The sequence below is a fragment of the Cupressus sempervirens genome, chromosome 10 (genome assembly GCF_028749045.1).
Source record: "Cupressus sempervirens isolate cs-2001-9-10 chromosome 10, ASM2874904v1, whole genome shotgun sequence".
Taxonomy (NCBI): Eukaryota; Viridiplantae; Streptophyta; class Pinopsida; order Cupressales; family Cupressaceae; genus Cupressus; species Cupressus sempervirens.
The window spans coordinates 737,215,851-737,229,085 of record NC_143127.1 but is presented as its reverse complement, the minus strand read 5'-3'; the positions used below and the strand labels follow the sequence as shown (position 1 = coordinate 737,229,085).

General features: G+C 38.4%; 1 pseudogene across 1 annotated transcript; it reads right to left on the bottom strand.

Moving 5' to 3' along the window:
* Positions 1 to 386: 386 nt before the first annotated feature.
* Positions 387 to 12,246, bottom strand: LOC149535967 (coronatine-insensitive protein homolog 1a-like; annotated as a pseudogene). Its single transcript, XR_016356709.1, has 3 exons — positions 11,751 to 12,246; positions 3,688 to 4,168; positions 387 to 2,301 (listed from the first exon to the last, which is right to left on the bottom strand). The product of XR_016356709.1 is annotated as a coronatine-insensitive protein homolog 1a-like (transcript).
* Between the last annotated feature and the right edge of the window lie 989 nt (positions 12,247 to 13,235).

Here is a 13,235-nt window from a genome sequence, read left to right as displayed (position 1 = left end):
AATGAGTTAAAATGAATTTGATTAATAACTAGTTAAATCAAAATAATACGACTCTTGACAAATACTAAAATGAATTTAATTAATAACTAGTTAAATCAAAAAAAATATGACTATTGACAAATACTAACAACATATACTAAGAACATGTTCACTTTCTGATAAGGATCCATTTAAAATATTTAAACAATGTGTATTGTGTGCGACTTTCCAGGATAGACCTAAACAATTATTTCTATTCCCGAAGAATGTGGATCTCTCTCTCAGGAAGTGGCGCCGACCAAATTTCTCGATATGCTGAACTCGCTAATTAAGTAAATTAGATGATCCAACTAACAACCGAATCGAATGTCGCACAACGAAAGTGGTTTAAGGTAATGAGCTGATCATAGTGATAATTGAAATTAGATTATTTTCAAGCATTTGCCCCGACTAAAAATTTAAGGATTGAAAGGGTATGTAATGAAATAAAGCTTGTACAATACTGCATCAATCATCTCAAGAACTATATAGATTACATTATGTAGACAAGTTCGTTACCAAGCATATACCAAGCCCGATCTTCAATCCTTACCTGCCACCCTAAACTCATGCTGTTCTCCGATCTTGACCCTTTTTTAGCTATAGAGGTGAATAACAACTAGTCCAATATATTCAATTTATTCTCATGAGAGATGGATTCATGTTGAATCACTACTCATGAAACATGGGTCATCGAGTTTGACTCAAAATCACACAGTTAAATCCTGATATTCACATCACAATTTGACTAGCTGTGGAAATCATCTCCTACTTATCAATAGTCCAATATAGACAAGTTACTGAAGAATGCTCGTAATGCTGGTGTCTCTTTTTAGGCCGCCTCAGAACTTCTTCCGCTACGAGCTGCGTTAGCAGTCATTGCAATCTGAGTTATTAGATCTCAGCCAGTGTGGAAAAGCCGCTGACTCAACGGCCTTGAAATATCCCACTTCAAATTGTCGATATTGAAGAAACTGTCTTTTCAATTGAACAATCAGGACTGTGCCCAACCAAAACCTTTTCGCCTCAAACAGATATGCTGGATTTTGTTCAACTGTAAAGCTCTCAAACATAACTGGATTTGCAAGTCGCCACCCCTCTGTTGGCAATGCTTCTTGCGGGAAGAAGACCAGAGTCACTTTTTGGTGTAGGGTGGGGGTGATAGCCTCCATGAAACTTTATACAGTATCTTATAGAACTATGCAGCAGAGTTCTTAGATAGGGAGGGTTTAAATTCTACAACAGATACGAGGTAAAATGACCATATACAATCTTCTAATACAAAGCACAATCAGGGAAAATAGGTAGGTATTCATATATTACTTCCACCTAACTGTTCTGAAATAGGTCTGAAGGAAGCAGCAAGAATTCTAGACTACATTCGTAGATGTACCATCTCCAAGCCAGAATCACAACACATAATTGATAGAACTGCTTATCCATTTAAAACACAGCAACTTGATGCCAATTAAGAACAGAAGGGGCTAAAGGAATCACAGACTGAGGATGATCTGTCCTCCTCCCTGCAAGAGAGTAGTAAGCCAAAATCTGAGCTGCCTGCCCCTGTGACTCTTCCGCTTCCATGTCTTCCTTAAACAATTCCCCGGGAAACTGGAGGCCAGGTGAGAACTCTATGTTCCAATAAGGTCGAGCCATAGCTAGAAGATTTGCACCAGTAACGGTTGCGTTATAACCTTGAACCCATATATACTTGAGTGATTCTAGGCTTAGCACTGCAGACGCCAATGCAGCCTCGCTAAAGAAGCAACCTCTAATTTCAAGTCTTTCCAGCTTTGGGCACCCCCTGGAGAATTCAAGGAGTCCTTGATCTGTTTCACCAGCAAAACCCAGTAACATCCACCTAATGTTTGTACTGTATTTACCAATGTAGCTGAGACCCCTGTCCGTCAACCCTCCAGGCCTCACATAGAATGCAAACCTATTCAGCTTTTCGCACCCTTGAAGCAAAGCCTTAACCCCGTTATCAAGAGGCAAATCAGTAATTTGCTCTTCCTTATCCAACAAGACTAACCGGAAATCTTTGAGGTTTTTGCAACATCTACCAACAGTCTCCAGTGTTGAGTTGCACATATCTGAAACATAGACAGCAATGTATTCAAGAAGGGGCAGCCTTGAGCTACAGAGGAAATCCCTCTGTGAGAAATCCAGCCTTGCTCATCTTCCAAACTTGGCTCATCGGCCCCTCGCTCCACTAAGCCGTTTTAATTTCTTGCAATTGTTAGCAACAGCTTGTAACCCTTTGTCCCCAATCACATTTCTGGCCTGCATAGATTCCACAGACTTTCAAATGTGAGAGTTCGTACTTTTAATACAATTTTGAATCGGAAAGAAAGTTGAAACACATTGAAAAATGTTGAATAATCCTCTATGATGACTACTTCCAAGGGCTATAAAATTCAGAAGATGAATATATTTGAATTTGCTTAAGTTGTTTGCTATTTGTATAAGATTTGGAAGAGCATTATGTCAGCTTACCAGACATTGTTTTCAAATTTTCTATTATTTTTGCATTCCAGTGCCATTTTCAAATTAAAGTTTGCTGGGTTGATTAAGTAAATTGCTAGCTAAATTGATCCACAAATGTGCTAGATTTTCCAACCAAATGGTTAACATTTCAAACACTGAAAAAAGCATCTTTAGACTTACTGCAAAAAAGGTGAACACAAAAAGACTAACGTAACTAGAAAGTTGAGCAAAATCATATCGCAACTAGCATGTTTAGCGAAATCTATCGCATGAAAATAGTATCCAGCTGATTCTTGCCAATATGCCCAGCATTGGCATTCCTTCCCTCAGCATCACAGAGTCACAATTGAAGGATGGCTAGGTTCTGCAATGTACTCTAGTGGAACTCTATTGAACCCATAAATGAGGACAGCTTCTCTTTCAAAATCTAAAACTAGGAACTTATATGGGTTATTACCTTGAACCTCAATTTAAATTTGTTACACACTGATCCATACATGCTAATGTGAGTACTTTTCCAACAGAAGTAGCTAATAAATACACAATAAACCGGATTAAAACATGGGGCAGCAGGCAAGAAATATATGGTATCTGAAAATAGTCTTGATAATGGTCTTTGCCATCATGGTACATTTGATTGATTACTGGATTGGCTTACTAAGTTACTAGCAGGATTGTCCAGAGAAGCATCTCCATGGCCTCTATCATAAAGAATGAAGGGAAGACGTAAGGTGTTCAAGAAATTTGTAAATAAAATTAAACTATACCTTCCAGGTTTTTTCTCTTTCAAAATATTGCTCTAAAGAAATATTAATCTAAGCTATCAGATTTCCACAATCCATGTTGAATGTTCTATCAGTTTTCTGCGAATTTGCTCTAAAATAAAATGATCATTTCAATATATGAGAAATGATTATTCAGTTTATTTTCTATAAGTTTAACCTTCTATTAAAAGGAAGACTCAAATTGATTAGAATCCCAGGTACTAATTTGGTGTTTTCCATAGGTGAAAATGAAAGTGACTTCACTACACTAGTATAATTGTACTATGTATAAATAGTATAATTGTACGATGTAAGCTGTTGTGGCCCTTATTCTGTGAGATAAACATTTTTTTAAAAGTGAAATAAACAAATAAAACTCCAAAAGATTTGCTTTAGGAACTCAAGTTTAGAAACTTGCCTCAAGAACTTCAAGATTAGTGCAGAGGCCAACCAACTGGCAATGATTTTCTGTGCTCAAAAAAGTATACTGCAAGTCCAATTTCTTCAGGACAGAAGCTCTTGGAAGTATAGCGGGCAACTCAGCCTCGGCCATAAAGGTCAATCCCAGCAATGAGGTCAACTTCGGAGGAAAGACTATTGATTGAAACACATCATGTTCTTGACCATTGCCGAAACAGCCACCACCAAACTCTTCTAATGCAGTTGCTTTCTTTAGAACATTTTTTAATTCCAGCAAATCACATTCACTGACCTTCAATGAGTTTAAAGATGGACAATTTGTTACTATTAGCTCAAGGTCATTGATATTGATCTTTTCCAGTCCTGTCATATAGAAGTTCAAAACTTCCAAAGAGGAATTATTAAGGGCAAGTTCATGTAGCCAATCCCCACTTTCCTCGTCAATGTTACTCTCCTCTAACATCAAAACTTTAAGATACCTGCACACAAACAAAACACATGGAGAGCTCGTAAAAAAATAGTTCAAGCTTCAGAAACAAAGGAAATAAAAACAAACTAGAAACTTCTAAAATGGTAAACTTAAGGATGTGTGAGAATTTCTTAAGATAAGCTAAAAATAGTTTAAAATGGATGATAACAAATAATTGATATATGATGATCAAGAAATTAAAATCTGTAAACTAGACTCCTATGGAGTGTACAATCACAATAGCTAAAATTATGACCAGGCGTCACAACCAACATACATATACCAAAGGAGTGAATGAAGTACTAAAAGTCAAACTCATTTGTTAATGTTTGAAATGAAATTCCACACTGTTTTACGCCCAAACTAGTTATTGTTATTGTATCTCGCAAGCAACAATTTTAAATTTATTTTGGAGTATTCAACTCAAATGACAAGATAATAGAGATTTTGCTTTCCAGATTGAGGTTTCCAAATCAGTACTATAGAACTTGTGCAGAAAAATCTTTCTTAATGACTGTTTGATTTTGAGCTGGTGAAAACCCATAGCTCAAAAGCTTGCTCGCAAGCAACCCAAAGCTTCATTTTACTCAAATTTTCCAGCTAGATTTACGCACAAGCAGCCAAAGCCTAGGGCAACCAGGAGAAACATATATTCCACTTACTCACAGGAAGAATTAACTCAATTCTCAACTCAGGATCAACCGGCACTGCAAACCAAAGAAAGCCTAATATCCTCAATACCCTCACTTAATAGCCTTTGATCTATAGATTCCTTAAATTGAATCTATGATTTTGTAAGGCAAGTATACTCAGACACCCAAATCTGCAAAGTTCAAAAAGCTGCCTTAAAAGAGGCTTATGTTCAAATGCTTAATATGTGCTTGTAGATTGTAAGCATATGTACTCATGGTAACTGCAGTACAGACAATTTCACACTATTCATATCTGTGGGGATTAGAACTCTCGGCAGGCAGAATAACATTACAGTTCTTTTATCATAATCATAGCTAAAAAAGATAAAACTCAGAAATCATCCGTGTCTACCTTTAATCTTGCGCTGTTTCCAGAAGCGTCCTCAATGGATAATTCATATGGATAAATCCTATCTCAATAGTCTTACTCAGCTAGTGAATAGTATCCTCATAACCCTACCATTGGAAGCAAAAGGAATCGATAATTGTTAAGTTGTATTCCTCTCCATGGGGATGTCTTTTACAACCAGGTTATATGTCCCTTGAAACTAAATTAAATGCTGACAATTACACCAGGTAAAGCCACATATTGTTATATATATCAGACTGCAGAAACTTCACAACCCACCGGGTTAAATTTCTTCATTGGAAGTAACTCAGCAAACCAAAAGAGAAGATTTTTCTAGTTTATCCGGGTCAAATTGTGAAGTAATTAAGTAACAAATGCAGAAAAAATCAGAAACATTATTGAGCCTAACCCTATTTTCTGACTATAGTAAAAATATTTAATTGCAATTTCTCCATCCAAAATTCGATTTGATCAATTTTAGGCATAAACTCCCAACTTTTGATAAAAAATGTCAGGCAGGGGGGCACAAAACAATTTATCGCAACATATAAAAGATTTCTGTTTCTGTGCTACTAACATCTGAATAGTTATAATCTCTTCCAATCTAGGTATCCTATAAACATTCCAACACGTTCACTCACAAGTACAATCTCTAAAACAACATACCATGTCAAGATTTTTGAGACCGTTGCCGTTTGGTGAGAAAGATTTCGGTTAGTCATTCTACAGACATTCCAGTTTCGTTAATTCAAAACCAATAAAGAAACATTCTACAAAAAATGTTCTAGATCAATACCGACAGGTAAGAAAGAAAGTGTATATATATATACACATGAGCTTATCAGTGGGAAATCCAAAGAACTACATATAAGTGTTAAATTGCCTGTAAAGTGGCTACTATCATATAGATGACAACCAAACAAGAGGTGATTAATGTACAACAAGCTCCAGGGTTAGACAGCTTGCATATTACCAACATGAAATATATAACAAAAACAAGATACTACATACAGATTTATAAAATCAACAAGATCGGCTGAAATGAGTGATTTGTAATATGCCCCTGAATTACATAATGTGTAACGTGACCTGTATCATATGGATAACCATAAGCCACAGAGGGTAAACTGTTTACTACTAAGGACAAAGCAACAAAGTTAGTTGATATTATTGTTGCGCAAGATGTCACTGGATTAGATAGCTTGTGTAATAATTATTAATCAATATCAGATAGATAACAGCCACAAGCTAGTTAGATCGTACAGATGTACTACACAAAACCAAAACAGGGAGGAAGGCTGAGATACAGAGAAATAACCAAATCTATTTTTTGCCATTTATGAACCGCACAGCCGTTACAGGTTTGTATATTTCGGATTTATAATTATTTATGTTTAATTAATATATTTGGTGACTATTCCATTTGAAATTCTTCAACGTTTGTTTTATAGCCCAAAACTGGATAGGGCACTGGACCATAACCATACATTTTTTATACAGCCCAAATATGGGCTCGCATATTGATATGCTCGTGTATACTACGAACTGAATCCAGAAGTAACAAAATCTGTTTCTGTGTTACCGAATATGATGATATGCGTATCTGGGCAGGTGAAGGGAAGTATATCTTACAACTCTGAACAAAAGAATAACAGAAGCTGAGTTACATGGTAAGAGTCAAATCCTTCCCCAATCCTTTCCGTTTATAGACCTGTTGCCCGGTTATAAAATTCTTTCAATTTTATAAGTCTTGGTAGATTTTTGAAAATTGCTCGATTTTAAGCTTTAAATTGGCAATTTTATCTTTGAATTTTGTGAGTCTTTAAGCCTCCATGTCCCCTGCTCGTTAGCGGTTCCGCACAGCACTTGAGATCATTGAAATCCAACTTCTGAGCCTCAAGATATAAAAGGTTAATGATTGCCGCCTAAACACGTATTTAATAACCTTTAACTTCTTAAAAGGTTAATGTTAACCCCCAAAAACGTGTTTTTCTTAACCTCTCAAAAGGTTAATGAAAGCCTCCAAAAACATGTTTTTCTTAACTTCATTAAAAGTTAATGATGGCTTCCAAAAATATGTTTTTATTAACCTCTATGAGGCAGTTATTAACCTGTTTAAAATTTCTCCATGAGAAATCAGACATGTCAATAAGAGCAACTGGCAATAAATGTTTCCACTTATCTTTTGTCCCCTTCTTGATGGTTTAATATCCGGTAATTTTAAGCTGAGGTTGATAGTTTCGAGGATGACAACAATGCCATGTGAGCTGCTGTTGCTAGTAAAATGCTCTCAGCCAGCAGCATAGGAGGATAAAGCCGCATTGACTCATGCAGAGCAGCATGCAGATATTTCTTATCTTTCAACTCTTCAAAGCTGAAACTAACCTCTTCTTCATCAGCACTTGTCAGTTGTGATGATCTCTTATCCAATACATGTAAGATTTTAGCATGAATGGCATCCTCCACGGTCGGATGAGAAGAGAGAAGCTAGAAAAACCATGTGAGAGCAGCAGAAGTATGCGATGAACCTGGAAAGAAGATCATCTCTTTGAGGACCTTCTACGGAGAATTGTTCCCTTCTACAACTTATCTCCTGAGAAGCAAACTTGTGGACTACTTCAAGGAAACCGTAGAGAAGTTTTTAAACGCTGCAGAAGGGATTTTGTCAGATGTTGTCATTGCAAGTGCTTTTATGGATATGTACACAAAATGTGGAAGTCTAGACATGGCACGTCAACTGTTCAACGAAACGTCTCAAAGAGATGTGATCTCATGGAATGCAATGATTGCAGGATATGCACAGAGCAGTGATCTTAATCAGGCTTTAAAGATCTTCAAAGAAATGCCTCGACTGGATGTGGTGTCTTGGACTACCATGATATCATGTTATGCTGGGTATGGATTTGGTAAAGAAGCCTTAGATTTCAAATGAAGCAAAATGGGATCCAGCCCAATCAATTCAGCTATTCTAGCACGATACCCATCTGCGCTAAGATGGTAGCTCTGGGACATGGTAAGGAGGTTCATGGTGACATAATTAAGGTTGGTTTTGAGTCAAATGTCTTCGTAGCATGTGCATTTTTACATATGTATACTAAATGTGGAAATTTAAAAAAAAAAAGATGCTCGAACAGTATTTGACAAAATGCATCACCGAAGTGTCATCTCCTGGACTTCAATGATCATTGCTTATAGTTAAGGAAAAGAAGCCGAGAGCAATAAAAACAAAAAGGCAAAACATGGAACGTGTGGATTGTGGCAACCACAGACATCATCCTTGTGCATGAAAAGGAACGGTATTATGAGTTGCAAATCAGGTTTGCCAGACATTGCAAGCCATGTGTGACAAAACTCAAGATTGGAATTATCCAAACACCCGCACCTCGAGTTTGGGCTGACATGTAGAAATGAAGAAACCGGCACAAGAACTATTTGATAAAATGCCTGAACGGGATGTGGTGTTATGGAATGCCACGATTTTTGGGGATTTATATACAGAAGGCTCTCGAGTTGAAGAAGCAAAGATTAAGATTGATGATACGTCCGACATTAAAGAGCCAAACAAAAGAGATGAGCATCGAAAAATAAGTGAGAAAGCAGGAGCGAGGGCGTCTCCAATAACCAAAGTTTTCGGTTATATTTGTAGATTGTTGTGTCCGTGCAACGTACGATCTCACAATACACATTCAAACAGTATTGGACAGACACTCGAAGGAGGTGAACAAGGTGAAAGCAGCGAGTGCAAGCGACGTCTTGTAGATGATCTGTCCACTATAATTAGTGCGATGCTCATTCCAAAATATACCCCAGGAGAAAGGAGTGCTTTTGGCATTCTTCATACTCTATGCACAGGCAGTGGAAAACATCCCCGAGAGTGAAAATCCTTGTTGGCTTACCATCGGCTAGCGTGGAATATTTTGTTCCTAACCTTTCATCAGGAAAATGTAATCCCGGTAGAGGGATGGCAGGTTCAACTTATTGCGTAGATTTTCGTGTGTTGGGAATGGAGGGACCTCATAACAATTCTAAAAACAAAAAAACAAAAAAAAATGGGACAGGCTTGAGGTTTTAAGGAATGGGAAGGCTGAAGATGGGCCTTCTTTGAGAGAGATTGTTGAGTATTATATCGATGATAGGTGAAACAAGAGCGCCACTCAAACAACAAGAGCTATTGCCAGAGAAAAAGATAACAGTTTCCAGTGACGAGGAGGAGGTGTTATCTGTCCATGATATTATTCAATCAATGGGGCGCAATTCTTTACAGTGCAGTAGAATAATGGATTCAAATTCTTGAGGTGAGAACATAAAATGCATGAAGAAATGTCCTCCTCCACAATCCATGATAACCCAAATGGGCATTATGAAAAATCAGTGCATATCGGCATTACAATACCTCACCTAAATGAAGGAGAGAAGAGCGATGGTGATATGAAGATGCAGCGTGAAAGTACATGCAACATAGCAAAAAGTGGTGAACCATTTGCCACCTTTCCTTCACTTGTGATTGAGATGGTAGGCAGATCGGAGCATCCTGTGGATAGTATACACGAACTTGAGAAGGTCGCTGTTTTTGAACTTTAGCTCACATATAATCTATTAGGGATCAATAAGGGTGGATTATTCAATCATCCCCTCAAATATTTCAGGTTCAAGGTTCAGAGCTTATAGGTTAATTTTGTTGAGGTTAATTAACCTCACCCAAATCACGTATTTGGGAGGTGGTTATTAACCACGAAGAGGTAGTTATTAACCTCAGTATCTATATAAGGAGTCATTTTGGCTTTGTAAAGGGGGACTTTTTGGTTGGAAAAATAAGGGAACACTATGCTGAAATTTTGATCTAGGGATAAATTTTGGAAAGTATGTACACTTTTTATTTCTGAATTGAAAAATCTCTATTGCTTTCTTGGTGCAAGAAAATAATGGAATGTGCAGTTTGAGTTCCCTCTTTTCGAATCTAAATTGTTTCAAATGTTGATTCTCTTTGTAGTGAGCATTCTCACGGTATGGTGTAGATGTTTATGAATCTGTGGATCAGCGTTGTGCTAGTAATAGTTTTTCAAGCGTAGATCTTGATCATTGTTATTAGCAATTTTAAGTTAGTAGTTCGAGAACGCTTTGAAGTCGTGTGGTGCATTCGTCATCATGAGCTTTCTCACCTTTAAAAGTTTGATTCCATCTTTTATTCAAAAAACCCTATAAAAATTATATCATACGAGGGAGCTGCCCCTCTAAACGCAGAGAAAGGCCGCATACCAAGGGCCTATCCAACTATTGTGAACGATTTGCCACACACTCTGTTGGGCAAATTCTACTGTGACAAATCTGTTTACCAACAAGACCACACTATCACTACCCGATATATCGACTTCGTTATTCAAAACAACAAAATGATTGATGTGCAAGATGATACAAGATACTATGGCTTGCAAGATCAAAGCAACATCACATAGCCAACAACCCAAGCTTGAGAAACCATCATATTTTCTATGCAGAACAAACCCAAAATAGAAGCCGTGGCAAGCAGTAAAAGCCACGTCTGAATCTTTTCCATTTATAGACTACGACGTCACTACGATATAAATCAATTTAAAAGCAAACCCAATAATGTTGATTGAGATGGTCTAGCGAGTCGATTTAAGAGTACTAGAACCAATTGGTTGAGATGTTTGATATAGAAGATGCCGCTAGCTTCAGTAGCTTTTCAATTAAGCTAGATCGCATATGACAACCACAAGCTCGGAAAGGCAATCAACCACCAAGCCAAATAGGAATCTTTCCCATGCATATAGCAGGCTGCCAGAACTATATAAATCAACTTAAAAGAATGACAAACAAGTCGGTCTAGATTATTGATGTCAACGAAGCCACTGGATTAAATAGCTTGTAAGTTAAGCAATATCAACTAGTGGGCGCAACGGTTGGTTTACAGAACAGAACCAACAAGGGATTCTGAGGTATGATCCAACAAGCTCCAACCAAATCTAACCCATTTACAGAACACCCTTAAATCAACTTGGAAGCAAAACCAACGAAGCTGATTCAAGCGATTGATTTGCAAGATGCAACTGGATTAAATAGCTTAAAGCTTAAGCTATATCACATTGACGACAACCAGAGGGCAGATAAATTAATTACAGAAAACATAATCAACATGTGAGACCGAGTCACAGGGAAAGAGCCAAATCTGAATCCTTCCCAATCTTTCCTATTTATAGCCCTTCTGCCACTACAAAAGCAAATCGACCTAAACCACCCCTTTCCATTCAGAGACCGCCCATAAATCGACTTAAAGCAAAAGCCAGTAGAAGAAAAAGGAATTGTAGTCCCAATGAAGCTCACACCAAACTGAACCACCCTTAAAGAATCTCGCACACTGAATCTGTAAGATATCTAACCAAGAACCAAACCCAGAAAACGAAGTTAATACACAACACAATTACACCAAAAAAAAACCCAAAACCGAGTCCAATATCCTGCAACGACACACCAAAATCACAAAATTCACTCAACAATCAAACCACTGAAAGCCAATTCTCCAAAACTCATACCTGCACCCGCGGGCGACTTCCTGGAGCCCCCTGGTGCTAAAGCCGGAGCACTACTCGAGCTTAAGCGACTGCAGCATATGACCACGGCCGCGAACAAGAGTCCCCAAATCGTGATCAGTGAGAATCATTCGCCTCAAATGGAGCGCCTTCAAGCGAAGGCAGGAGAAGGAAATATGCTCAATCCGAGGCTTAGCATAGCCGCCCCAGTCAGGGGGCAACAAATTGTACATAGAAGCCCTGGGCTTCCCCTTCACAGTGAGAGATTCGAGGCATTTGAACCTGCGGGTGAGATCTGCAGCGCTGATGGAGTAGCAGAAGGCCACGGCCACATGCTTGCGGGTAAGGGCATCCACTTCATACCATTTCTTACACACCAGAGACACAGCGCGCCGATCCATAGGCTCCTCCAGGTGCGCCATCACGCACTCCAGCGCCTGCCACTTATTCCCTCCGCCCTCGCCCTCACCCTCGCCATGGCTTCTCTGCAACTGCATATACTCACTGCCTATACTCCTCGTCAACCCGTTGACATATACTCAATGAGTATACCCCTCATCGCCACTGAAACCATCTTCTGAGCTTCATAAACTAATATATTATATCTTTAGGCCTCTGTTTTTTACTTTTTCTTAAAGTTTTTCAGGAGCTCAAGCTGCGCTATAAATCCTTTTTTGCCCCTTCACCTGTTAAAAGTTTTCTCAGATATCTCAGAAAGTCGTCCTTTCGATCCTGGCCGTCGATCGCGCTCATCGGACGGCTGGATCGGCATCTCGCTGTCGCTGTCGCGTGATGAATGTTTACGTCGTTATGACAGGAGCTCGTGCAATCTGGACCGTCACTCACTGTTTTCTTCTCGGCTGCCATATTGCCACGCTGTCACATTTTTATTCATACATTCCAGAAGCGTAAGACAGGGATTTTATTTTGGTTATTTTATTGTTTTATCAAGATTTTATTATTCTTACCTAGGGTCCAAGGACCTATTAATTGGAGAGCAAAAATGTTGGTGGCGCAACTCAGCACAAGTTCACACTGGCTGCGATGTGAAACTGGTAGATAGCAAAGTTACAAAGGAAGAGTGGGCAGATAGAATATGTTTATTTTGTCATATGAGAGCAGTAGAGACAGAGCAGCACTTTATCAAGGATTGCCTGGCATATAGTGACATCAGATCTGGTTATAAAGAGCAAGGACTTCAACTACTTATTCGAGGAAGATCAAGTGAAGAGAACAGCGGCTCTGATTATCAAACTTCAGAGAAAGAGAGACAAGTTAACCAAAACTTTGCAGCTAGATTAGTTCTGCTCATGTCTTGGGGGGGTGATCGTGCAAGTCCCTTAGGCTATTTTAGCCTCGTGGACGTCATTAAAATCTATCATAAAAGTAGTAAGTGCACAGAATTAAATAGTGAAATAATTAAACGATGATTTAGGTTGAAAGTGGATGTAACATTTGGGCTTTCACAATGTGGATTTAAAAAGAGAT